This window comes from Ambystoma mexicanum, chromosome 10, assembly GCF_040938575.1.
Source record: "Ambystoma mexicanum isolate Mex_15411 chromosome 10, UKY_AmexF1_1, whole genome shotgun sequence".
NCBI classification, from domain to species: domain Eukaryota; kingdom Metazoa; phylum Chordata; class Amphibia; order Caudata; family Ambystomatidae; genus Ambystoma; species Ambystoma mexicanum.
In genome coordinates this window covers 1,675,273,048-1,675,298,593 of record NC_090932.1, presented here as the reverse complement: position 1 = coordinate 1,675,298,593, position 25,546 = coordinate 1,675,273,048, and the positions used below count along the sequence as shown (strand labels likewise).

Sequence of the window (25,546 nt, the reverse complement as noted above, 5' to 3'; positions counted from 1 at the left end):
TGTACCCACAATCCCTCACGCGTCGAGGTCCCTCAGATTGTTTTTTTCCGCCCAGTTTCTGGTCGCCTTTCGCGGAGCTCCTAGAGAGACATTGCTATACTTACCACGGACCTCGGTCCTTTTGTCATAACTTAATATACTGGTAACGATCCCTCCCCCTCGACGTTAGCTGTGAAGCTGTTTCTCCGCCGAACTGATTTTCGACGGAGAGGAAGAGCGGAGGAGATCCTTCGGCGCTGCCGAACACGTGGCCTGGCCTCGAAGGCCAACTTACAGTAGGGAGAGTGGGGGTTAGAACTTTTTCTCTTCTCTTTGAGAATGTCTTTCTTTCTCCCTTTTCTTTCCCTTGGGGTTGTTATCGCCAGCTATTATTGCCTCAGCTATGGAGAGGACACCATTTAAGTTTTGCCCACGCTGCAGGGGCAAATATACTTGGAAAGATAAGCACAAGCTCTGTAATCGTTGCTTACCCCTCGATCACATAGAGAACAGCTGCGCAGCCTGCAAGCTCTTAAAACCCAGGACTCTTAAAGAACGTAGGGTTAAGAGGTGGGCGGACTACGCGATGTCGAAGTCAGTTTCCTCACCCGCTGCCGCTGTTACTGAAAGTGACGAGGAGTGCGATAACTCGACGTCCGTTACGGAAGTCATGAACCCCCAGAAGGAGCGCTCCCGCTCCTCGTCGGCCGTCCCCGGCCCCGACGGGCTCGGCTCACGCCCTGCTTATGGGGATGAACACCCCGGCGACAAGGACGCACACAAACCCCATAAGGCTAAACACACTACCCACGGCTCTTCGTCGAGAACGAAGGATCCATCAGCGCCGAAGGGGACGCAGGGCACTCCGTCGTCTACCGCAGACCGTAAAGGTCACAAGCCCCACCCGCAAACGCAGCCGCGACCAGCGATTGGGCTTCCATCTAACACGGGCGCTACCCCAAAAACATCCGACGCAACGCTCCATAGAGCGACCGTCGAGGTACAACGCGCAACGCACACAACGTTGACACCAAAGCCCTTGACGTACAAAATCGTGGCCGAGAGCCTAGCGAGAATTGTCGCCGAAGACGAACGTACGCGGACGACGAAACAAACGTCGAATACCGCGTCGAAAAAACACAAAAGTAGCCAGGAACTGCCCCTTTCTCCAAAGGACGCTTCCGAACTACCTGAAGGCTTTTCAGAAGGAGACGGGAACCTCTCGTCGACGTTGTGGGAGCGTTCGAAACGATTCGAAGGCGAAAACACTAATTTACCCCCTCTAGACTATTCAGGGGTACCCCATGAGACCCTTGAAAGACTCCATTCTTGCATGGAGAAAATGGAAAGGTTTCTAGGAAACCAAGACCCACCCACTCACAAAAGACAAAGAGAATGGCCACAGGATGACCCTAGAGTCAAGATTCCTAGGCTGGTTGACCTCACTGAGGAGGAGCAATACCTCCAAGAAGATGAGTGTTTGGGTGGAGAAGAAGAGGTAGAACTTGAGGAAGAGGGGTTCGAAGAAGATCCTTACACCACTCCTACAGGGTTTGAAGAGGATACAGCTACCTCGCAGCCCTGGCATTCACCGTCAGTGCAGCCTTGGCAATCCCCATCAGTACATTCAGACCCTGATGCCTTTCTCCCTTCTCCTCTCAAGGATTCACATGGGAACTCCTCCCATAGATGACCAACCTTCCCTCAATGCACTATTGCGCAAGGCAGCAGCGCATTTTGAGATTGATACAGGGGAAACTCTTCCAGACATTGACTTTGTAGAAAAAGTCATCAAAGAAAAAGCACCTGTTAGCCAATCTATTCCACTCCTGGCTTCTATTAAAAGAAGAATTTCTCCTTCCCTTACTAACCCAGCTTTAGTAAGAGGGGTCAACCCTAGAATAGAAAAGCTCTTCAGCCCTTCATCCTCTGACCCTTTATACATCAGAGGACACTCTATTCCGGACTCCCTTGTGGTTACCAACACAAGAAAAAGAGCAGGGGTGCCACTATCCACTAGTGAAGCACCTCCAGACAAAGAAGGCAAAAAACTACGCACTGGGGAAGAGAATCACGACCTCCGCCGCCTTCTCTACTAGAATTGCTAATAACAACTCACTTTTAGCTAGCTACGCAGATGCACAGTGGAACAAGCTGCGCAGCGAAGCAGAGGAAGCACCTGAACCTCTGCGTTCTCGCCTGCTAGCTATAATATCAGAGGGCACACTGGTAAACCAGGGCATCGTTAAGAACTCCCTAGATGCCGCTGAGACGGCTGGCCGCTCCCTAGTGCAGGGAATACTTATCAAGCGCCACGTTTGGCTACGCAATTCAGGTTTTAAGCCCGAAACCCAAGCCTCCCTCATAAATAAACCCATTGAACAGACGCATCTGTTTGGGAAAGCAGTAGATGAGGCCCTAGAACATGCTAAAAAAGAGTTTGATACCATCAAGACTCTTGATCAAATTTCTAGGCCCCCTAACAGGCGAGGCTATGGTAATAAACGCTCCTTTCGTGGCCAAAGACAGCAGCAGAACCAACAACAACAATATTACTCTGGCTCCAACTGGCCCACCAACCAGGGTAACACCCAGTTCAGTCAAAGAGGCCAACGCCGTGGCAAAGGAAGAGGTCGTGGCTCCAGCCCCAGAGGTTCCACGCCCAATACCAGCAAATGACCCAAAAATTCGGGTCCCCTCCCATGCATCACCGGTCGGGGGCCGGCTAACATCGTTCCTTTCAGCATGGGAGGGAATCACGTCAGACCGTTGGGTATTATCCACCATAGCCCACGGATACTGCATCGAGTTCAACGGTTCCCCGAAGTACAAACCCCCACGGAACCGGCGCATGACACCGCAACACCTCTCCATTCTTCTTCAAGAGGTGGAAGAACTACTGAAGAAAGAAGCTATAGAGCCCGTCCCCCTATCACAGGTAACAGAAGGTATTTATTCAGTGTACTTACTTGTACCCAAAAAGGACTTAACCATGCGCCCTGTATTAGATCTGCGCCCAGCGAACATATTTGTCAAACCCCAAAAGTTTCGTATGGTGACCTTACAGGAGGTAATCCCACTGTTATCACAAGGGGATTACATGACAACACTGGACATGAAAGATGCATACTTTCATATTTTAATGTTGACATCGCACAGAAAATACCTCAGGTTCAAAATAGAGGACAAACACTACCAGTTCAGAGTACTACCCTTCGGGATAGCATCTGCACCAAGGGTATTCACGAAAGTACTGGCAGTGGCAGCGGCCCACCTGCGCAGATTATCCATCCCGGTATACCCTTACCTCGACGACTGGCTCATAACAGGGGATTCTTACGAAACATGCTTCTCCAATACCCAAAAGACCGTAGACCTTTTGTCCCAACTGGGCTTCTCCATCAACGAAAAGAAGTCCAGCTTAGACCCCAGCCAAACCAAACAATTCCTAGGGGCTCTAATTCGAACAAGGGACGGCCTCGTATTCCCCTCCAACGAGAGGGTCCAAAACATGCTGTTTCAAATTCCCCATTATGTAGCAGGCCGAGAGGTGACGGTACGCAAAGCAATGCGCTTGCTAGGGATGATGGCGTCATGTATTTATTTGGTACCTCACGCGCGCCTTCGCATGCGCCCAATGCAAGAGTGGCTCTACAGCCAGTGGTGTCAGGCCAGCGGACAATGGGACGATCTAGTGGTGGTCTCGCAGGCCTTGGTTCTCTCGCTACGGTGGTGGACAAAAGAAAACCTGTTATTAGGGAAAACTTTTGCCACACCCGCAGTGGAAGCCACTCTAACCACAGACGCATCCCTTACAGGATGGGGGGCTCACCTATCCCATCAGACGGCACACGGAGTGTGGACTCCGAGTTTAGCATCCAAGCATATAAACCTGCTGGAACTACTAGCGGTGTTCAAAGCACTGAAAGCCTTTCAGGAACACTTACAAGGAAAGACAGTGATGGTCCTCACAGACAGCACCACAGCCATGTACTACCTCAACAAGCAAGGGGGCACTCACTCTCCAGGACTGTCCAAGCTGCCCCAGAATATATGGAAGTGGGCTCTCAAACACAACATGTTCCTACTAGCACAACATGTACATGGGGAACTCAATCTGCTAGCAGACAAACTCAGCAGAGACTTCCCCCTGCCCGAAGAGTACGAATGGCAATTGCACGAAGACATCGTCTTAGACATCTTCACGCAATGGGGATTCCCGGAAATAGACCTGTTCGCAACCCTGGAGAACTCACAATGCCAAAGTTACGCCTCCAGGTACCCCCAGAACCAGTCCAAGGGGAACGGTCTGTTGATTCAATGGTCAGGGAAATTTGTTTACGCCTTTCCCCCGACTCCCCTTCTCAACAAAGTGGTGCACAAGATGCACCAGGAGCAGGTTACCATGATACTAGTGGCCCCAATGTGGGCACGGCAACCTTGGTTCGCTCACTTGATGGAGATGTCCCTATCTCCCCCAGTGAAACTTCCCTGCCCGTACAACATGCTGTCACAAGACAAGGGCAGGACACTGCATCCATGCCCTCAGACCATGAACTTAGCAGCCTGGCTCCTGAGATCATAGAATTTGGACATTTACAACTCCCACAGAGATGTATGGACATCCTCAGGGAAGCCAGAAAACCTAATACTCGACACTGCTATTCTAGCAAATGGAAAAGATTCGTTATCTGGTGTAGAGGTACTAGCATCAACCCAGTTGACTGCTCTCCTACTGACATTATTCTATACTTGACCCATTTACTGGATTCAGGTTTAGTGTTCAATTCCATTAAAGTCCACCTAGCGGCACTTTCTGCATACACCACTTCCCAACTTAAAGTGTCGTGGTGGAAGATACCAGTTATCAAAGCCTTCATGGAGGGGGTAAAGAGGATACACCCTCCGATAGCTAACCCAGCTCCCGGATGGGACTTAAATGTGGTACTTTCCAGACTCATGGGCCCTCCCTTCGAACCCATGCACAAGGCAACTCTTAAAGATATCACCCTTAAGACTGCTTTCCTAATAGCTATCACCTCCATTAGGAGAGTAAGTGAACTACAGGCTCTTTCTGTACTAGACCCCTTCGTAACAGTTCACAAAAATAAAGTGGTTCTACGCACACACCCAAGGTTTGCACCTAAAAACATCTCGAAATTTCATGTAAACCAAACTATAGAACTACCAACGTTCTTTCAAAACCCTTCCAGCTCGGGAGAAAAAAAGTCTGCATACACTAGATGTACGCAGAGCTGTCATGTTCTACATGGAAAGAACCAGACCACTGAGAAAGACTAATCAGTTCTTTGTCTCGGTGGCAGCAGGAAGAGAAGGAGATGCGGTCTCAAAATCCACTATATCTAGATGGATTGTTCAATGCATCACTCTCTGTTACACTCTTGCTAAGAGAGAACTACCCTTCAAGCCAAGAGCACATTCCACTCGAGGCACTGGGGCTTCCATAGCATTCATTGCAAATGTTCCCCTTGAGTCCATCTGCAAAGCGGCTACCTGGAGTTCTGTGCACACCTTTACAAAACACTACTGTCTAGATGCACACTCTAGATCTGACTCCCAGGTGGGACAGGCAGTATTAAGACATCTTTTCTCTACTGTTCCTTCTCATAACCCACCGCCAACTCCGGGTACTGCTCGCTAGTCTATGCACAGCATGTGATTCTAAGCAGATTAACAAACATCAGAAGACAATGCATTACTTACCGTAAAAGCATTTCTGATGGTTGTATCTGCTTAGATTCACATGCGCCCACCCTTCCTCCCCGCTCGGATGGAAGGAACATAGACTTCCTTTATATCTCTCTTTTCTGTACTCACTCACGTCTATAAGGCTCCCTCAGGGCAGAAAAATACAAACAGAGGGACCTCGACGCGTGAGGGATTGTGGGTACAACGCACATCACTATAGGGATAGTGTTACAGACACGCCTTGTCGACGTCCCCTTTTCGACTACGAAAAACAAAATGCAATACTCCGCAGTGACCACTGGATGTCGGACCTATGCACAGCATGTGAATCTAAGCAGATACAACCATCAGAAATGCTTTTACGTTAAGTAATGCATTGTCTTATAAGTTCTCCAGCATGGGGTCTGGCATGGATTCACATGCTCATGAATATTCCCCGTCAGGCTTGGAATCCTCGGTAAAGAAAGAAAATCAGTATCAGTTTCGTTCTGATCTGTCTTTCTTAGTAGTAACCAATAACTGATCTCTGGGTCATACTGCCCACAGCCAATGACTGTCCTCTCCCTAAGCCCCTCCCCTGGCAGCCATCCTCAGATTTTTACTGCACGTTCAAGTGTCGGGAATCCTCGTGCTTTAGCTCTCGAGCTTGCTGCGTTTTTGCGCTTTTTTCAAAGAGATTTTCTCATTTCTCCAGCATGGGGTCTGGCATGGATTCACATGCTCATGAATATTCCCCGTCGTCAGGCTGGGAATCCTCGGTAAAGAAAAACCAGTATCAGTTTCGTTTCTGATCTGTCTTTCGTAGTAATAACCAATCACTGGTCTCTGCGTCATACTGACCACAGCCAATGACTGCCCTCTACCTAAGCACCGCCTCTGGCAGCCATCTTCAGATTTTTACCGCACGTTCATGTGTTGGGATCCTCGTGCTATTGCTCTCGAGCGTTAGTGCTATTTTTCGCGCTTTTTTCAAAAGGGGCACCGCAAATTCCTCAGATTCGTGGTCCAAGGGCGTCATTACCAGTTCAAAGCCCTTCCCTTCGGACTACGGTCGGCACCCAGGGTATTCACCAAGTGCCTCGCACCGGTGGCGGCGCTGCTGCGCCGCGAGGGGATTCACGTCTACCCCTACCTGGACGACTGGCTCATCCGCGCCAAGACGAGGGAGCTCGCCGTGGTCCACACGGCAAGGACCGTCCAACTCCTCACGGACCTGGGATTCTCCGTGAACTACGCCAAATCCCACCTGGTGCCCGCGCAAGTCGCACTGTTTCTGGGAGCCAGGCTCGACACAGTGTCCCTTCTGGCCTCCCCGTCGGAGGAGAGGACCAGGACCATCTTGGGCAAGGTGCAACGGATGTTGGTGGCCGACGCGGCCAAAGTGAGGTCCATCAAGTCCCTCCTCGGGATGATGTCTTCCTGCATCTACCTCATTCCCATGTGCAGGCTCCGGATGCGCCCGTTGCAAGAATTCCTGGATGCGCGCTGGATCCAGACGACGGGCAGCTTCGAGGAAAGGATCAAGCTCGACGAGAGTTTCCGACGAGCGATACGGTGGTGGGGCACCCGCGCGCATTTGACGGCGGGCATGGACTTCCAGACACCAGCCCACCAGGAGACCGTGACCACGGATGCCTCCCTGGAAGGGTGGGGAGCGCACACCGAAAATCTGCACGCAAGGGGACTCTGGCTCCCGACGGAGAAGTCCCTGCATATCAACGTCCTGGAGCTCCGTGCAGTGTTTTGGGCCCTCAGGTCCTTCCTTCCGTCCCTCAAGGGCAAGGTGGTGAGGATCTTCACCGACAACACCACCACCATGTTTTACATCAGGAAACAGGGCGGAACCAGGTCCCCAGCGCTGTCCAAGGAGGCGCAGGACCTGTGGCATTGGGCCGTTGCCCAAGGGATTTTTCTGGTGCCGTTTCATCTGGCAGGGATAAAAAACACCATCGCCGACTCACTCAGCAGGGAGCTGCGCTCGTGCCACGAGTGGGAACTACGGCAGGATCTGGTGGATCGCCTCTTCCGACGGTGGGGCACACCCCAGATCGACCTGTTCGCGACGGCGACGAACACCAAGTGCCGGAGGTTCGCCAGCAGGTTTCCCCAGACGAGGAGCATGGGCGATGCTTTCTCGTTCCCCTGGGAGGGCCTGTTCCTCTACGCGTTCCCTCCCTTGCCTCTGCTAATCCGGCTCGTCAACCAGCTCAAGAGGTCACGGTGCAGGATGATCCTCGTCGCACCTGCGTGGCCGAGGCAGATATGGTTCCCGGACCTTCTGGACTTGTCAGCGTCCCCGCCGATCAAGCTGCCGGCGGACGCGGATCTACTCTCCAGGGAAGGAGGCGCCATCCTCCACCACGACCCGAAGTCGCTGAACTTGCAGGCTTGGCTCCTGCAGCGATAGAGTTTGGAGGATACGACATACCGGCCGATTGCAGAGAGGTTCTTGCAAAGGCCAGGGCGTCCTCGACTCTTAAATGCTACGGACACAAATGGAAGAGGTTCTCTGTCTGGTGCCACGCACAGAAGATTAACCCTCTACGGATTACGGCCCCCCAAGTACTGCCGTACCTGCTGACGCTGGCCAAAGCTGGTCTGGCACACGCGTCCATCAAGATTCATCTTGCTGCGATCTCCCGATACACCAGAACCACGGGGCGGACGTCCTTGTGGTCTCATCGTCTGGTGAAAGAGTTCATGAAGGGACTGTTCAGATCGTTCCCGCCGGTGAAGGCTCCGGCCCCGGCGTGGGAGCTCAACGTGGTGCTGACCAAGCTCATGGGACCTCCGTTCGAGCCTCTGCACTCGGCCCCGTTGAAGTTTCTATCGTGGAAAACAGCTTTTCTTGTGGCCATCACCTCCGCACGACGAGTGGGAGAGATCCAGGCCCTTTCCTGCAAGGCCCCGTACTTGACTTTCCACGACACGAGGGTAGTGCTCAGGACGCACCCCTCCTTCATGCCCAAGGTACCGTCGGACTTCCATCTCAACGAACCCTTGGTGTTACCTGTGTTCTTCCCGTCGCCTTCGTCGCCGGCTGAGAGGACTTTGCACTCGCTGGATGTAGCTAGAGCGCTGAAGTTCTACGTGGACCGCACGAAGGGTTTTCGGAAGACGTCACAACTCTTTGTGAACTTTGGACCTGTCAATCAGGGGAAGGCTCTCTCGAAGGCTTCCATCTCCAGATGGCTCTCCGGCTGTATCATGTGCTGTCACCGGTTGGCAAACCGACCGCTGCCTGGCCGTCCGAGAGCCCATTCCACCAGAGCGATCGCAGCTACCACGGCGTTCCTATCTGGTGTGCCCCTGCTGGACATATGCAGGGCTGCTACGTGGAGGTCGACGCACACCTTCACGAAATTCTACTGCGTCGACCGGGATTCCAGGGAGGAGTCCAGGGTCGGCCAAGCAGTGCTGCGCAACCTGTTCGCCTGAGGTGAGCCTGGTGAGGAGGTAAGATGCTTAATGTTGAGTTGATGTGATGCTTGATGTTGAGCCTTTGCCACCTCCCGTGGTTGTGCATGTGTGTACTGCTATGTATTCTTTATTCATGAGCATGTGAATCCATGCCAGACCCCATGCTGGAGAAGGAACAAGTTACTTACCTGTAACTGTTGTTCTCCAGCATGGGTCTGGCATGGATTCACATGCGAACCCTCCCGCCTACCCCTCTGCGGCTCTTCACTTGGTCATACTGCCACTTCACGTGCTTCCAAATCTGAAGATGGCTGCCAGAGGCGGTGCTTAGGTAGAGGGCAGTCATTGGCTGTGGTCAGTATGACGCAGAGACCAGTGATTGGTTATTACTACGAAAGACAGATCAGAAACGAAACTGATACTGGTTTTTCTTTACCGAGGATTCCCAGCCTGACGACGGGGAATATTCATGAACATGTGAATCCATGCCAGACCCATGCTGGAGAACAACAGTTACAGGTAAGTAACTTGTTCCTTTTCGGTTAAACAGAGCCTCAAGCTACACCGTTTCTCCATCCGATCAACGAGGACCCGTTTCAGATTTTCTGCGCCCCTCAAGGGTGAAGTATTCGAGTTACGCTTCTTGGAGGAGTCCAGAAGTTTCTGAGACCTACCCGGACGTGGCCCAGGAGAAAAGAAGCTTGACGGCCGGAAAGCTGTTCAGGGTTTGTCCTGGATGCCAGCTACAGAATGTGTTCATGGAGGACGAGCATTCGAAATGCCTCTACTGCCTTCATGAGGACAAAACGCACGTGGAGAAGGACTGTGCGTTTTGCGGGAACATGTCGGAGCGGACCATGAAGGATCGACATCTTCGCCTCCAACTGGCTGGAAGGGAAGAGCCCGTTAGGTGAGAAGAAGTCGTCCGAGTGGTCTTCTAAGTCCTGTGAGGGCGACCCGGCGACGGGGGCCCAACAGAAGGCAAAGCACTGCGAGTCCGCGGGCACCTCGGCTCCCAGGCAGAGCGCATCCTCTCCGGCGCCATCAACCACGAGCCAACGCTCTGGCTCGGGGAAAAGGAAAGCCGAGAACCCGGCGAAGCTTCTGGAGAGGCCCCGGTCGGGCTCGAAGGATCCAGCCGAGGGGGAGCGAGGCGGTGACCCTCCCCCCAAGGTGAAGGCCACAGGCCCACAGAAGGTGGGGAAGGCCTTGATTCATGAGGCTAAGGCCTCTATTGAGGAAGTCGCGGCGGCCCTGACGCAGCCTGTGGAGGCTACATCAGTGGAGGCGACCTCGTGGGCCCAGAGTTTCCCTGCCACCGCAGAGGGAAGCCTCTTTGTGGCCCATCGAGAAGACCCGCATGGAAAAAGAGGGGGGGTGGTGGCCATCATGGATACGGACACAGCCTCCGAGGAGGAGCTTGTTGAAGTCTTGGAGGGACCCGACGAGGGCGTTGAGGAGGCCTGGTCCCACGGGAAGGATCCTGACGATGGAGGAGCCAGAACCAGGCCCATCGGGAAGTTCCCCAAGCAAGAGGAGACGGACCCATCCAGCCCCGCCTTTTCAGCCCTCTCGGCCTGCTCAACCTTTGACCCCGTCCCTGGGGATGACACAAAAACGGACACGGCCTCGACGGGCACGACGGCAGTGGCGGAATGGATCTCCCATCGCCTCCGACTCGGGCCTCCCCGCCAGACGAGATTGAGTCCTTCCACGCTGCGATTGCCAGGGCATCCGAGCTTTTCCAGCTCTGCCCCGAAGAGAAGGAGGGGTTCCTTTACCAACGGCGCGAGGCCAAGAGGAAGACGGTCCTCACCGTGCCCCTGCTGGATGACATCTGGGACGAGGGACTCTCCCTTCTCAAGAACCCGTCTACGACGGCTGCTAAGAGGGATCGGTACGAGAAGAAGTACCGGGTCCCAGACGCGGTCCCCCTGTGCCTTTTGGGGCGCAACCGACCCCTGACTCGGTCGTCTCGGCGGCGGCCAAGAAGAAAGCGGGGGGGCATCGGCCTCAACGTCAACTTCCCTGCCGGACAGCGAAAGAAAGTAGCTGGATGCCATGGGACAACGAGTTATCTCGTCGGCGGCAACGATTAAGGTGGCCAACGCCCTTGCAATCGTGGCCCGCTACGACAGGGAATTGTGGTACAAGATCGCCCCCCTGTTGGCCTTCCTACCGGACGACAAGAGGGCGGAGGCCCTGGAGATCTTGCAGGAAGGTGAGGTGGCGTCGGACCACGCCATAACGGTGGCAACGGACATTGCCGACACCGGTTTCTGCCAGCTAGGCAACGGCGTTTGCCTTAGACAGCGAGGTGGCTCAAGGCGACGGGTTTCCGCCAGGACGTACAAACCAAGGTGGTGGACATGCCCTTCGATGGGAACAACCTGTTTGGGAAAACAGTGGATGAGTCCCTCCAAGCCATCAAGGCGAAGACGGCTCGGGCCCTAGGAGTTCTCCAGCAACGACGGCCGTCCTTTCGGAACTCCGGAGGCAAGCAAGGTGCCTCCAAGGGATTCGGCGGTGGCTCCTCTACGTACCGCCAGGCGGCCCGCTCCTCGTCGCAAGAAGCCTATAGGGGACGAGGCAAGTCGGGTGGATCCCGTCGTCGTCGCCAGGGAGGCCAAGGTGGCAAGGCGTCCTCCAAGCAAGACTGAACCGACCGTGGCGTTGGGCCCCCACCGAAGCACCCCGGTGGGAGGCCTGTTTGCAAAGTTCGTCAGCGTCTGGGAGTCCATCTCCACCGACAGTTGGGTGCTGGTCGCCCTGGCCCATGGGCACGCCGTCGAGTTTCTAAAAAAGTGCCCCTGCATTCCTCCCTTGGCCAGGAAGGAAAACCACGTCCCTCAACTATTACTAGAGGTAAGGGCGATGCTCAAGAAAGGTGCCATCGAGCTCGTCCCGAAGAGGCTCCGGAGTATACTCAAGGTACTTCTCGTGAAAAAGAAGACGGGATGATGGCAGCCCATCCTGGACCTGCGACGACTGAACAAGTACATCAAGGCACAGAAGTTCCGGATGGTCACCCTCCAGCACGTGCTGTGACAGCTGGAGGAGGGTGATTTCCTGTCATCGTTCGATTTGGAGGACGCATACTTCCACATCCACATTCTAAAAGGACACCGAAAGTTCCTCAGGTTCGTGGTCCAAGGACAGCACTACTAGTTCAAGGCCCTCCCGGTCGGATTGAAGTCGGCACCCAGGGTTTTCACCAAGTGCCTCGCACCAGTGGCGGTGCGGCTGCGCCTGCAGGGGATCCACGTCTACCCCTACCTGGACGATTGGCTCATCTGTGCAGGGACAAGGGAGCTTGCCGTAGAACACACAGCTAAGACCGTCCAGCTGCTCACGGACCTGGGGTTCATCATCTTCCCGAAATCCCACCTGGTCCTCTCGCAAGTTGCACTGTTTCTGGGAGCCAAGCTTGACACAGTGGCGCGTCTGGCCTCGCCGTCAGAGGAAAGGACAAGGCCATCCTGGGCAAGGTGCAGCGTCTGCTGGCCACAGACGTGGCCAGGGTGAGGTCCATGAAGTCCCTCCTCGGGATGATGTCCTCTTGCATATATCTTGTGCGCCTGTGCAGGCTTCGGATGCGCCTTCTTTAGGAGTTCCTCGACGCCCGCTGGATCCAAGCGATGGGCAGCTTCGAGGACAGGATCCCTCTCAACGAGACCTTCCGACGAGCGATCCGGTGGTGGGGCACCCACGCTCATCTGGCGGCAGGGACAGACTTTCAGACCCCGGCCCACCAGGTAACGGTGACGACGGATGCCTCCCTGGAGGGGTGGGGAGCGCACACCGGAGATCTTAACGCGAGAGGCCTCTGGCTCCCGGAGGAGAAGCCGCTCCACATCAACATCCTGGAGCTCCGTGCAGTGTGTTGGGCCCTCAGGTCCTTTCTTCCGTCCCTCAAGGGCAAGGTGGTGAGGATCTTCACCGACAACACCACCACCATGTTCTACATCAGGAAGCAGGGCGGTACCAGATCCCCAGCCCTGTCCAAGGAGGCGGAGGATCTGTGGCATTGGGCCGTCGCCCAAGGGATGTTTCTGGTGCCGTTTCATCTGGCAGAAATAAAAAAACACCATCGCCGACTCGCTCAGCAGAGAGCTGCGCTCGTGCCACGAGTGGGAACTACGACAGGATCTAGTGGACCGCCTCTTCCGACGGTGGGGCACACCCCAGATCGATCTATTAGCGACGGCGACCAACTCCAAGTGCCGGAGGTTCGCCAGCAGGTTTCCCCAGCTGAGGAGCATGGGCGATGCTTTCTCGTTCCCCTGGGAGGGCCTGTTCCTATACGCGTTCCCTCCATTGCCGCTGCTGATCCGGCTCATCAACCAGCTCAAGAGGTCACGGTGCAGGATGATCCTCGTCGCACCTGCGTGGCCGAGGCAGATATGGTTCCCGGACCTTCTGGACTTGTCAGCGTCCCCGTCAATCAAGCTGCCAGTGGACGCGGATCTTCTCTCCAGGGAAGGAGGCGCCATCCTCCATCACGACCCGAAGTCGCTGAACTTGCAGGCCTGGCTCCTGCAGCGTTAGAGTCTGGAGGCTACGACATACCGGCCGACTGCAGAGAGGTTCTTGCAAAGGCCAGGGCGTCCTCAACTCTTAAATGCTACGGACACAAATGGAAGAGGTTCTCTGTCTGGTGCCACGCACAGAAGATTAACCCTCTACGGATTACGGCTCCCCAGGTACTGCCGTACCTACGGACGCTGGCCAAGGCTGGACTGGCGCACGCGTCCATAAAGATTCATCTTGCTGCGATCTCCCGATACACCAGAACCACGGGGCCGACGTCTTTGTGGTCTCATCGTCTGGTGAAGGAATTCATGAAGGGACTGTTCAGATCGTTCCCGACGGTGAAGGCTCCGGCCCCGGCGTGGGAGCTCAACGTGGTGCTGACCAAGCTCATGGGACCTCCGTTCGAGCCTCTGCACTCGGCTCCGTTGAAGTTCTTGTTGTGGAAAACAGCGTTTCTTGTGGCCATCACCTCCGCACGACGGGTGGGAGAGATCCAGGCCCTTTCCTGCAAGCCCCCGTACTTGACTTTTCACGACACAAGGGTAGTGCTCAGGACGCACCCCTCCTTCATGCCCAAGGTGCCGTCGGACTTCCACCTCAACAAACCCTTGGTGTTGCCTGTTTTCTTCCCGTCGCCTTCGTCGCCGGCTGAGAGGACTTTGCACTCGCTGGATGTGGCTAGAGCGCTGAACTTCTACGTGGACCGCACAAAGTGTTTTCGGAAGACGTCACAACTTTTTCTGAACTTTGCACCTGTCAATCAGGGGAAGGCTCTCTCGAAGGCCTCCATTTCCAGATGGCTCTCCGGCTGTATCATGTACTGTCATCGGTTGGCAAACCGACCGCTGCCTGGCCGTCCGAAAGCCCATTCCACCAGAGCGATCGCAGCTAGCACGGCGTTCCTATCTGGTGTGCCCTTGCTGGACATCTGCAGGGCTGCTACGTGGAGGTCGACGCACACCTTCACGAAATTCTACTGCGTCGATCGGGATTCCAGGGAGGAGTCCAGGGTCGGCCAAGCAGTGCTGCGCAACCTGTTCGCCTAAGGTGAGCTTGGTGAGGAGGTAAGAAATGCTTAATGTTGAGTTTTGGATATAATGCTTAATGTTGAGCCTTTGCCACCTCCCGTGGTTGTGCATGTGTGAACTGCTATGTATTCTTTTATTCATGAGCATGTGAATCCATGCCAGACCCCATGCTGGAGAAGGAACAAGTTACTTACCTGTAACTGTTGTTCGCCAGCATGGGTCTGGCATGGATTCACATGCGAACCGTCCCGCCTACCCCTCTGCGGCTCTTCACTTGGTCATACTGCCACTTCACGTGCTACCAAATCTGAAGGTGGCTGCCAGAGGCGGGGCTTAGGGAGAGGGCAGTCATTGGCTGTGGTCAGTATGACGCAGAGATCAGTGATTGGTTACTACTACGAAAGACAGATCAGAAACGAAACTGATACTGATTTTTCTTTACCGAGGATTCCCAGCCTGACGACGGGGAATATTCATGAGCATGTGAATCCATGCCAGACCCATGCTGGAGAACAACAGTTACAGGTAAGTAACTTGTTCCTTTCTCACCGTAGTGACTAACGTACTCTTAGTCCATAGTCCCCTTTCCTCCACATGTCCCACCAACCTCCCCCCTAATACTGGTGTCATTAGGCAATGATAAACCTATTGTCGATGCGTCAATGGAGACTGAGGTGTGGAGCCGGAGGGCAGAGTCAGGGCATTGCATGCTCCCTGTGCTGCACCCCCATGCGCCTATAAATTTAAAGGGGAAAGAAGGTTTTTTCTTGTGAAAAGGGTTCAGTCGCCCGTCCCTTGGAAGGGTCGCCCATACAGTATGGAGGAAAGGGGACTATGACTAAGAGTATGTTAGTCACTACCTTGAGTAAATTATAATTCAGTGATAGAAGTATCTACACAACGATTGAATTGAAAGAACTCTGAGGTAAAACGAGTAATTTCTCCTATAAATGTTTCATCTTTAAGGAGTAAAGAGTTAAATCTCCATCACCCAAATTTGACTTTATATCTTAAATGTGAAGGCACAGTAGGTGTAGAATCGCTGTATGAATCAGAAGTTAGAGGTGAGTGCAGAGGCGAGTGCATTAGAGGGCATAACGGGGAGAACTGGGTGAATAAGCAGATACGGGAGTGAAGAACCCAAAATGGAAAAGGGGCAATCGGAAGGTGGCAACTAACCTATGGTGAGTGAGGTAAGTGTCTTGTTAGTCCAGTTTCATAGCTGAAGGAGATAGCAATCTCAGGGAGGGTCGGGTTGTGGCAATAGTCTCATGTAGCGTTCTGGTAGCGCACAGGGAGCAGACCGGAGCCTTAGAAGTGGGCCTTTGAACAACAGGCCTGCTCCCGCCTCCCAGTCTCAGCAATTGGTAGATTAGACTGTTAGGGAGAATTCTCCTTCTAGGGCTAATTTCCCTCACCTAGTGAGTCCCCCAGCAGCTTTGCTGGATTTCTGGAGTTTATTTTTCCACCTGGTAAGTGTGTACATCCTTTTTCCACTCTGACATGCGTTTTGGCCTGTTATTTTACTCATTGTGTGATCTTGGGCACTGGAGCACACCACTCCATGTGCCCCTGTTCTTGAGTGGGTTTCACAGCACCGTCAGTGTAGTAACCCAGGGTTGTCTTTAAGGCTGCCCTCTGACTCCATTTCACTGGGGCTGACTACTGTCCCCCAGAGAAAGGTAAAGGTGCCATTTACTTTACCTAGTCACTTTTTATACAGACCCAGTACACCCCATCTTATTTGGAGTACTGGAAAGGGCTAATCGGTACCTCTTTTCTGTCTGTACCTCCCTGAGCATTGTTTCGCTCTTTTAAAGTTTAGACTTGCCTGATGGCAGTGGAATCTACCCTAATTTTTCTACCGCGATTATATTACATCAACGTGGTAATGCTTTTGGCTATTTTAGCAGCCTTAAGCATAAACCCGCTTGACCAAATCATTTTTCTTTTTGCTCCACTCGGGTTTATTGCCCAGTTCTTTTTGTTAAAGTCCTTCTTGTGTTTTACTTTGCGCGGCAAACTAGGTTCGCCTTCTTTGTTCACCGTCTTTTGGCGGGCTTCTGCAGGGAAGCCCTCCTCTTGGCGCCTGGGTGTCTAGGTAGACTGTATGTGGGGAAGGGGTGTAGTCACCCCCTGCATAGGGTATCCTAGGAAACCCAAGTCGCACTTTGCCATGAATGGCTGAGGTGGTTGTCCCGGCTGCGTGATTGACAGCCAGGCTTTTGAATGGGGGTTTTGCGCATATAAGGCAGGTCTCTTGGGCTAGAAGTCGGAGTCGACACTGGAACTACAAGGAACCGAAGAGAAGCGGAGAGAACTACGGCTGCTGCAACTACCCCGTCCCGGTGAAGCCCTGCTGCAGTCCTGAGCTATCTACCCTTCAACGACTAAGAGGAGATCCAGTCTGGAGTCTTCTTCCCTTGAGCCTGGTGGGGATAACCAGCTCATCTTCTTCAGCCAGAGGTCTCCTTCGTGGTCGATATCGCTGCACACTGCTGTAGTGGCCCGGATAGCCTCCTGCCGAGCCTCTCCTGTTTTTAAGGAGCGCACCTTTTATTCATTGTCGCTGCTGCCGGCTTCATCCCTCTGTGGTGCAGACCCCCTTCAGACGTCCTCCTTCCCAACAAAGCTCCAGCAATCTTGGGTCTGCGGGAAACCAACCGGAACAACTGCCAGGGCACCAGCTGCACCATTGGAATAAGGTACTGTGTTCTGCTTGAGGAAACTGGATGAATTCCTTTTCTTCATCTTCAAGGCTTGCCCTGGTCTTCCCTCCTTCTTATAACTTTTGCTTCCGAACATTGACAATATCAAAGTAATCTTGGCTAATGCTTAATCGTGAACTCCGGCCCTTTGACTTTTGAACTCCTGTTTCTGAGTGTTTCTCGATTCTGTCTGCCTAACCTAAATATTGCCTGTGATTTTTTTTTTTTGCCTCCAACTCTCTCCGGGTATCTCAGGTTCTAAGTGTTTTTGCCCCGGTAGCATTACTTCTCCAGCATGGGGTCTGGCATGGATTCACATGCTCATGAATATTCCCCGTCGTCAGGCTGGGAATCCTCGGTAAAGAAAAAACCAGTATCAGTTTCGTTTCTGATCTGTCTTTCGTAGTAATAACCAATCACTGGTCTCTGCGTCATACTGACCACAGCCAATGACTGCCCTCTACCTAAGCACCGCCTCTGGCAGCCATCTTCAGATTTTTACCGCACGTTCATGTGTTGGGATCCTCGTGCTATTGCTCTCGAGCGTTAGTGCTATTTTTTCGCGCTTTTTCACAAAAACTTCGATTCTTTCGGTCAAAAGAGCCTCAAGCTCCACCGATCCTACATCCGATCAACGGGGACCCGTGTCGGATTCATCTGTGCCCCTCAAGGGTGAAGATTTCGTCGAGCTACACTTCGGAGGACTCCACTCGGAGATGGCCCAGGAGAAGGGAAGCTCGACGCCCGGAAAGCTGTTCAGGGCCTGCCCTGGATGCCAGCTGCAGAACGTCTTCAAGGAGGACGAACACTCTTTCTGCCTTTACTGCCTTCATGGGGACAAGACGCACGTGGAGAAGGACTGTGCGTTTTGCGGCAACATGTCGGAACGGACCATGAAGGACCGCCATCAACGTCTCGCCAGCTGGCTGGAGGGTAAGAGCCCGTCTGGCGAGAAGAAGAAGAAATCTGAGCGGTCTTCTAAGACCTTTGAGGGCGCCCCGGCGACGGGGGCCCAACATAAGGCCAAGCACCGCGAGTCCGCTGGCACCGGGAGCGCCGAACGGTCGGGCTCTACGGGCGCCAGGCAGGGCGCACCCTCCCCGGCACCATCAACCACGAGCCAACGCTCTGGGTCGGGTAAGAGGAAGGCCGAGCACCCGGCGAAGCTCCTGGAGAGACCCCGGTCGAGCTCTAAGGCAGAGGAGGAGCGTGGCAGTGCCCCCTCCCTCAAGGATAAGGCGGTGAGCGCACCTAAGGTGGTGAAGGCCTTGATCCATTCGACCAAGCCCTCTATCGAAACGGTCGCGGCGGCCCTGGCCCAGCCTGTGGAGGCTGCACCAGTGGTGGCGGCCTCGGGGCCCAGAATCTCCCTGCCTCCTCGGAGGGAGTCTTCTTTCGTGCCCATCGATAGGACCCCCGTGAAACCCTCCGTGGGGAAGAAGGGGGGGCAGGGCGTCGTCGTAGATTCGGCCTCAACCTCAGAAGAGGAACTGATCGAGGTCTTAAGCCACGGCCTAGGCGTGGAACAAGACCAGCCCGTCGGAATGGGCCCCGACGCAGGTGACGACGACGACATCGTCGAGGATACCGACGGGGCCCCTGCTCGCCTGTCGGATTCCCCTCTGCCAGCGCCGCAAGACAACTCAGCGGCCATTTTGTTGGCTATACAGTCCTTATGCTCCGAGATAAGGACGAGACTACCGTTACCGACGGAGGAACCTCTCCCGTCGGGGGATCCAGAACCGGGACCTTCTGGTGTTCCCCCTACCAAGAAAAGAAGGATCCATCCACCGCCTCCTTTTCAACCGTCGCGCCCCGTCCAGCCCTCCTCCCCGTCCACCCGAGGGGATGATACGGGGACTGACACGGCAGCGACGGGTACGGACGACGAGGCATACGACGAGGATTTTCCGTCGTCGCCTCCCACCAGGGCTTCTCCGCCCGACGAGATTGGATCGTTCCACTCAATGATCGCCAGGGCATCCGAGCTTTTCCAACTCTGCCCTGAGGAGAAGAAAAAGGAAGGCTTCCTTTACCAACGGCGCGAGGCCAAGAGGAAGACGGTCCTCGCAGTGCCTCTGTTGGACGACATTTGGGATGAGGGCCTTTCCCTCCTCAAGAACCCTTCCACGACGCCAGCGAAAAGAGACCGGTACGAGAAAAAGTACCGGGTCCCGGACTCGGCCCCCCTATGCCTCCGGGCGCAGCCTACCCCGGACTCCGTCGTCTCCGCGGCAGCCAGGAAGAAAGCGGGGGGGGGGGTGCGGCCTCCACGTCGACTTCCCCGCCGGACGGCGAGGGAAAGAAATTGGATGCCATGGGACGCAGAGTCATCTCGTCGGCGGCGACGACGATTAAAGCGGCCAACGCCTTGGCTATCGTGGCCCGCTACGACAGGGAACTCTGGTACAAGATAGCTCCCCTGCTGGATTTTCTGCCGGACGACAAGAGGGCGGAGGCCCTTGAGATCCTGCAGGAAGGTGAGGTGGCCTCGGACCACGCCATCACCGTGGCGACGGACATCGCCGACACTGGGTTCCGCCAGATGGGCAACGGCGTTTGCCTTCGACGTCGCGGATGGCTCAAGGCTACGGACTTTCGGCAGGACGTCCAGACCAGGGTCCTGGACATGCCCTTCGACGGGAACAACCTGTTTGGGAAGACAGTGGACGATTCCCTTCAGGCCATCAAGGCGGATACTGAGACGGCCCGGGCCCTTGGAGTACTGCAGCAACGGTGGACGCCCTTTCGGAGCGGCGGAGGCAAGGGCGCCTCCAAAGGTTCCGGCGGCGGTTTCGCTTCCTACCGTCAAGCGGCCCGCTCGTCGTCGCAAGAGGCCTACAGAGGACGAGGCAAGTCTGGCGGACCCCGCCGTCGTCGCCAAGGAGGCCAAGGCGGCAAGGCCGCGTCCAAGCAGGATTGAACCGGCCGTGGGGTCGGGCCCCCACCGAAGCACCCCGGTGGGAGGCCGGCTGGCGGGCTTCGTCAGCGTGTGGGAGTCCATCTCCACCGACCGTTGGGTGCTGGACGCCCTGGCCCGGGGCCACGCGCTCGAGTTTCAAAGAAGGTGCCCGCGCGTCCCCCCCGTGGCCAGGAAAGAACTTCACGTCCCTCAACTTCTCCTGGAGGTAAAGGCGATGCTCAGAAAGGGCGCCATCGAACTCGTCCCAAAGAGGCTTCGGGGCTCCGGAGTCTACTCGCGTTACTTCCTCGTGAAGAAGACGACGGGAGGATGGCGCCCCATCCTGGACCTGCGACGCCTGAACAAGTTCATCAAGGCGCAGAAGTTCCGGATGGTCACCCTCCAGCACGTCCTGGGTCAGCTGGAGGAAGGAGACTTCCTATCGTCGTTGGATTTGGAGGATGCCTACTTCCACATTCCCATCCTAAAGGGGCACCGAAAATTCCTCAGATTCGTGGTCCAAGGGCGTCATTACCAGTTCAAAGCCCTTCCCTTCGGACTGCGGTCGGCACCCAGGGTTTTCACCAAGTGCCTCGCACCGGTGGCGGCGCAGCTGCGCCGCGAGGGGATTCACGTCTACCCCTACCTGGACGACTGGCTCATCCGCGCCAAGACGAGGGAGCTCGCCGTGGTCCACACGGCAAGGACCGTCCAACTCCTCACGGACCTGGGATTCTCCGTGAACTACGCCAAATCCCACCTGGTGCCCGCGCAAGTCGCACTGTTTCTGGGAGCGAGGCTCGACACAGTGTCCCTTCTGGCCTCCCCGTCGGAGGAGAGGACCAGGACCATCTTGGGCAAGATGCAACGGATGTTGGTGGCCGACGCGGCCAAGGTGAGGTCCATCAAGTCCCTCCTCGGGATGATGTCTTCCTGCATCTACCTCATTCCCATGTGCAGGCTCCGGATGCGCCCGTTGCAAGAGTTCCTGGATGCGCGCTGGATCCAGACGACGGGCAGCTTCGAGGAAAGGATCAAGCTCGACGAGAGTTTCCGACGAGCGACACGGTGGTGGGGCACCCGCGCGCATCTGACGGCGGGCATGGACTTCCAGACCCCAGCCCACCAGGTGACTGTGACCACGGATGCCTCCCTAGAAGGGTGGGGAGCGCACACCGAAAATCTGCACGCAAAGGGACTCTGGCTCCCGACGGAGAAGTCCCTGCATATCAACGTCCTGGAGCTCCGTGCAGTGTTTTGGGCCCTCAGGTCCTTCCTTCCGTCCCTCAAGGGCAAGGTGGTGAGGATCTTCACCGACAACACCACCACCATGTTTTACATCAGGAAACAGGGCGGAACCAGGTCCCCAGCGCTGTCCAAGGAGGCGCAGGACCTGTGGCATTGGGCCGTCGCCCAAGGGATTCTTCTGGTGCCGTTTCATCTGGCAGGGATAAAAAACACCATCGCCGACTCACTCAGCAGGGAGCTGCGCTCGTGCCACGAGTGGGAACTACGGCAGGATCTGGTGGATCGCCTCTTCCGACGGTGGGGCACACCCCAGATCGACCTGTTCGCGACGGCGACGAACACCAAGTGCCGGAGGTTCGCCAGCAGGTTTCCCCAGACGAGGAGCATGGGCGATGCTTTCTCGTTCCCCTGGGAGGGCCTGTTCCTCTACGCGTTCCCTCCCTTGCCTCTGCTAATCCGGCTCGTCAACCAGCTCAAGAGGTCACGGTGCAGGATGATCCTCGTCGCACCTGCGTGGCCGAGGCAGATATGGTTCCCGGACCTTCTGGACTTGTCGGCGTCCCCGCCAATCAAGCTGCCGGCGGACGCGGATCTACTCTCCAGGGAAGGAGGCGCCATCCTCCACCACGACCCGAAGTCGCTGAACTTGCAGGCCTGGCTCCTGCAGCGCTAGAGTTTGGAGGATACGACATACCGGCCGATTGCAGAGAGGTTCTTGCAAAGGCCAGGGCGTCCTCGACTCTTAAATGCTACGGACACAAATGGAAGAGGTTCTCTGTCTGGTGCCACGCACAGAAGATTAACCCTCTACGGATTACGGCTCCCCAAGTGCTGCCGTACCTGCTGACGCTGGCCAAAGCTGGTCTGGCACACGCGTCCATCAAGATTCATCTTGCTGCGATCTCCCGATACACCAGAACCACGGGCCGGACGTCCTTGTGGTCTCATCGTCTGGTGAAAGAGTTCATGAAGGGACTGTTCAGATCGTTCCCGCCGGTGAAGGCTCCGGCCCCGGCGTGGGAGCTCAACGTGGTGCTGACCAAACTCATGGGACCTCCGTTCGAGCCTCTGCACTCGGCCCCGTTGAAGTTTCTATCGTGGAAAACAGCTTTTCTCGTGGCCATCACCTCCGCACGACGAGTGGGAGAGATCCAGGCCCTTTCCTGCAAGGCCCCGTACTTGACTTTCCACGACACGAGGGTAGTGCTCAGGACGCACCCCTCCTTCATGCTCAAGGTACCGTCGGACTTTCATCTCAACGAACCCTTGGTGTTACCTGTGTTCTTCCCGTCGCCTTCGTCGCCGGCTGAGAGGACTTTGCACTCGCTGGATGTAGCTAGAGCGCTGAAGTTCTACGTGGACCGCACGAAGGGTTTTCGGAAGACGTCACAACTCTTTGTGAACTTTGGACCTGTCAATCAGGGGAAGGCTCTCTCGAAGGCTTCCATTTCCAGATGGCTCTCCGGCTGTATCATGTACTGTCATCGGTTGGCAAACCGACCGCTGCCTGGCCGTCCGAGAGCCCATTCCACCAGAGCGATCGCAGCTACCACAGCGTTCCTTTCTGGTGTGCCCCTGCTGGACATATGCAGGGCTGCTACGTGGAGGTCGACGCACACCTTCACAAAGTTCTACTGCGTCGATCGGGATTCCAGAGAGGAGTCCAGGGTCGGCCAAGCAGTGCTGCGCAACCTGTTCGCCTGAGGTGAGCCTGGTGAGGAGGTAAGATGCTTAATGTTGAGTTTGATGTAATGCTTAATGTTGAGCCTTTGCCACCTCCCGTGGTTGTGCATGTGTGTACTGCTATGTATTCTTTATTCATGAGCATGTGAATCCATGCCAGACCCCATGCTGGAGAAGGAACAAGTTACTTACCTGTAACTGTTGTTCTCCAGCATGGGTCTGGCATGGATTCACATGCGAACCCTCCCGCCTACCCCTCTGCGGCTCTTCACTTGGTCATACTGCCACTTCACGTGCTTCCAAATCTGAAGATGGCTGCCAGAGGCGGTGCTTAGGTAGAGGGTAGTCATTGGCTGTGGTCAGTATGACGCAGAGACCAGTGATTGGTTATTACTACGAAAGACAGATCAGAAACGAAACTGATACTGGTTTTTTCTTTACCGAGGATTCCCAGCCTGACGACGGGGAATATTCATGAGCATGTGAATCCATGCCAGACCCATGCTGGAGAACAACAGTTACAGGTAAGTAACTTGTTCCATGTCAAGAATACGCGTTTAGAACTGTCAAAAAGTGTTCGCACCGTATCCGCGGTATCGTTTTTTGTTCATAACACCGGTTCATTCAAACACAGGGTACTTACCTTGAGACATACTGTACAAAGTGAATTGGTTAGTTGTAGTATATTTAACGTGTGGTTTTGTTTAAAGTTTAATAGAAGTGTTGTGTTTATAACTGATGGTTTAAAAATAAATGTACTTATATTTTTCTACCTGAAACCTTGAGTCAGTGTTTGCTTGAGTCACAGTAATTTTGGTCCCTTTGTGTAATCTCTGCTACTGCTCATATACTCCTGAGATGAGCCTGGCTGCTCTGCCACTGCTACCACTACGACATAGTAGTACAGGCTTGTACCAAAGGTAAAACTTGTATTGCCACCTGTAGTCTTAATTGTGTGTAGTGGCATTTATTGGTTCAATTATATATATTTTCTTTGTAGAATCTGCCTCCTGTCAGGGTGGCTGGAGCCTTCCCAGGGGCTGCATTGTGGGTACACCCTTGGGGTTGGGACCTGTATGAATGGAGAATGAAGGCCACTCATATTGTGTGAGAGACTCTCCATGCCTGGGCCAGCTCTGACAAACGGGTATGAATGCAGTGTAGTGCTCTGAAAGGCTGAGTGCTTACGCTGATCCACATTCTGTGTTATAGGTGTCCGCTTTTGGGTGAATAGCCTGAATGCCTGTTACCGACCGTGATTAGCTGTTGGAGCCTGGCTCAGCCTGAGTGAATGCTGGACTAATGTGTATATGAAGAGACCCTCCAATCACCAAATTGTTCTTGTGAAGTCAAAACCAAAGTCTGCATCCTAGGTCCAAATGGAGAAAGAGGTCTGCGGCTGCATCTCTTCACGAAATCCAGACTACTGTGCTTTCCCAAAGACAGAATCAAGAGGACCTGGATAGGAGAACTCTTCCTGAACTATGTGGGATCATCGTGCAAACTGCTGCTTTTCGTAAGAAGTAACCAGGAAACCGTGCCTGCCATCCGGATAAGGGGTCTTCTTGAGTCCAGAATAGGAGTGCCTTGACCTCTTTTGCCAAGGAAGTCCAGTGGTGCCACCCAGGGTCCGAGGAGAGTTTGTGAATGCTGGAAGCCTGATTTCAGTGTAGCGCCCAGAAGTGGGGGTAGCTTGGCATAGTGCTGCTTGACACCCAGAGCTTCGAAAGTACCAAACTGTTGAAAAATACTTCAAGGGATATCCTTGCCATCACCACTTTTCTTCGCCACGAAGGTCCAGGATTGCTGGGTGCAGAGAAGTGTCCACCAGTGGGTTTCCCGCCGCCAGAATCCAATAAAGACGTCCCGAGGGTGCACAGGTCTCTAGAAGCCATTCATATGTCTGAGCTGCGACTGCAGCATCGTAAAATACAAAAGACAGCGAAACAAAAAAGCCTGTGACCAGACACATACTTCAGGCTCTGCACCCTTCGCCGCTGAGTCATCCAAGGTACCCAAGGTTCTTAACTTAATCTGCCATACCTTTTCGGAGCCCAAAGCAAGTTTCCCCTTCCTAGGATCTCTCCAGTCAGAGAAATTGCCAACCAACGAAGACCACCTCGATGACGGAAACTGCTGCCCTTCCGAATCTGTTTGGTTCAATTCTTCCTCTTGGACTCTGTTAGGGAGAGTTCTCATACATGGCTGATTTCCCTTACCTAATGAGTCCCTCAGCAGCTTTGCTGGATTTCTAGGATTTATTTTTTTCACCTGGTAAGAGTGTGAGCCTTTTTCCCACTCTTACATGTGTTTTGCTCTGTGTATTTTCTTTTTTT

The 25,546-nt window shown here is 54.4% G+C and overlaps 1 protein-coding gene across 1 annotated transcript in view; it reads left to right on the top strand.

Moving 5' to 3' along the window:
* The window catches only part of PIWIL1 (piwi like RNA-mediated gene silencing 1), a 1,334,367-nt gene that overhangs the window by 1,118,031 nt on the left and 190,790 nt on the right, over window positions 1-25,546 (top strand). The window lies entirely within an intron of this gene.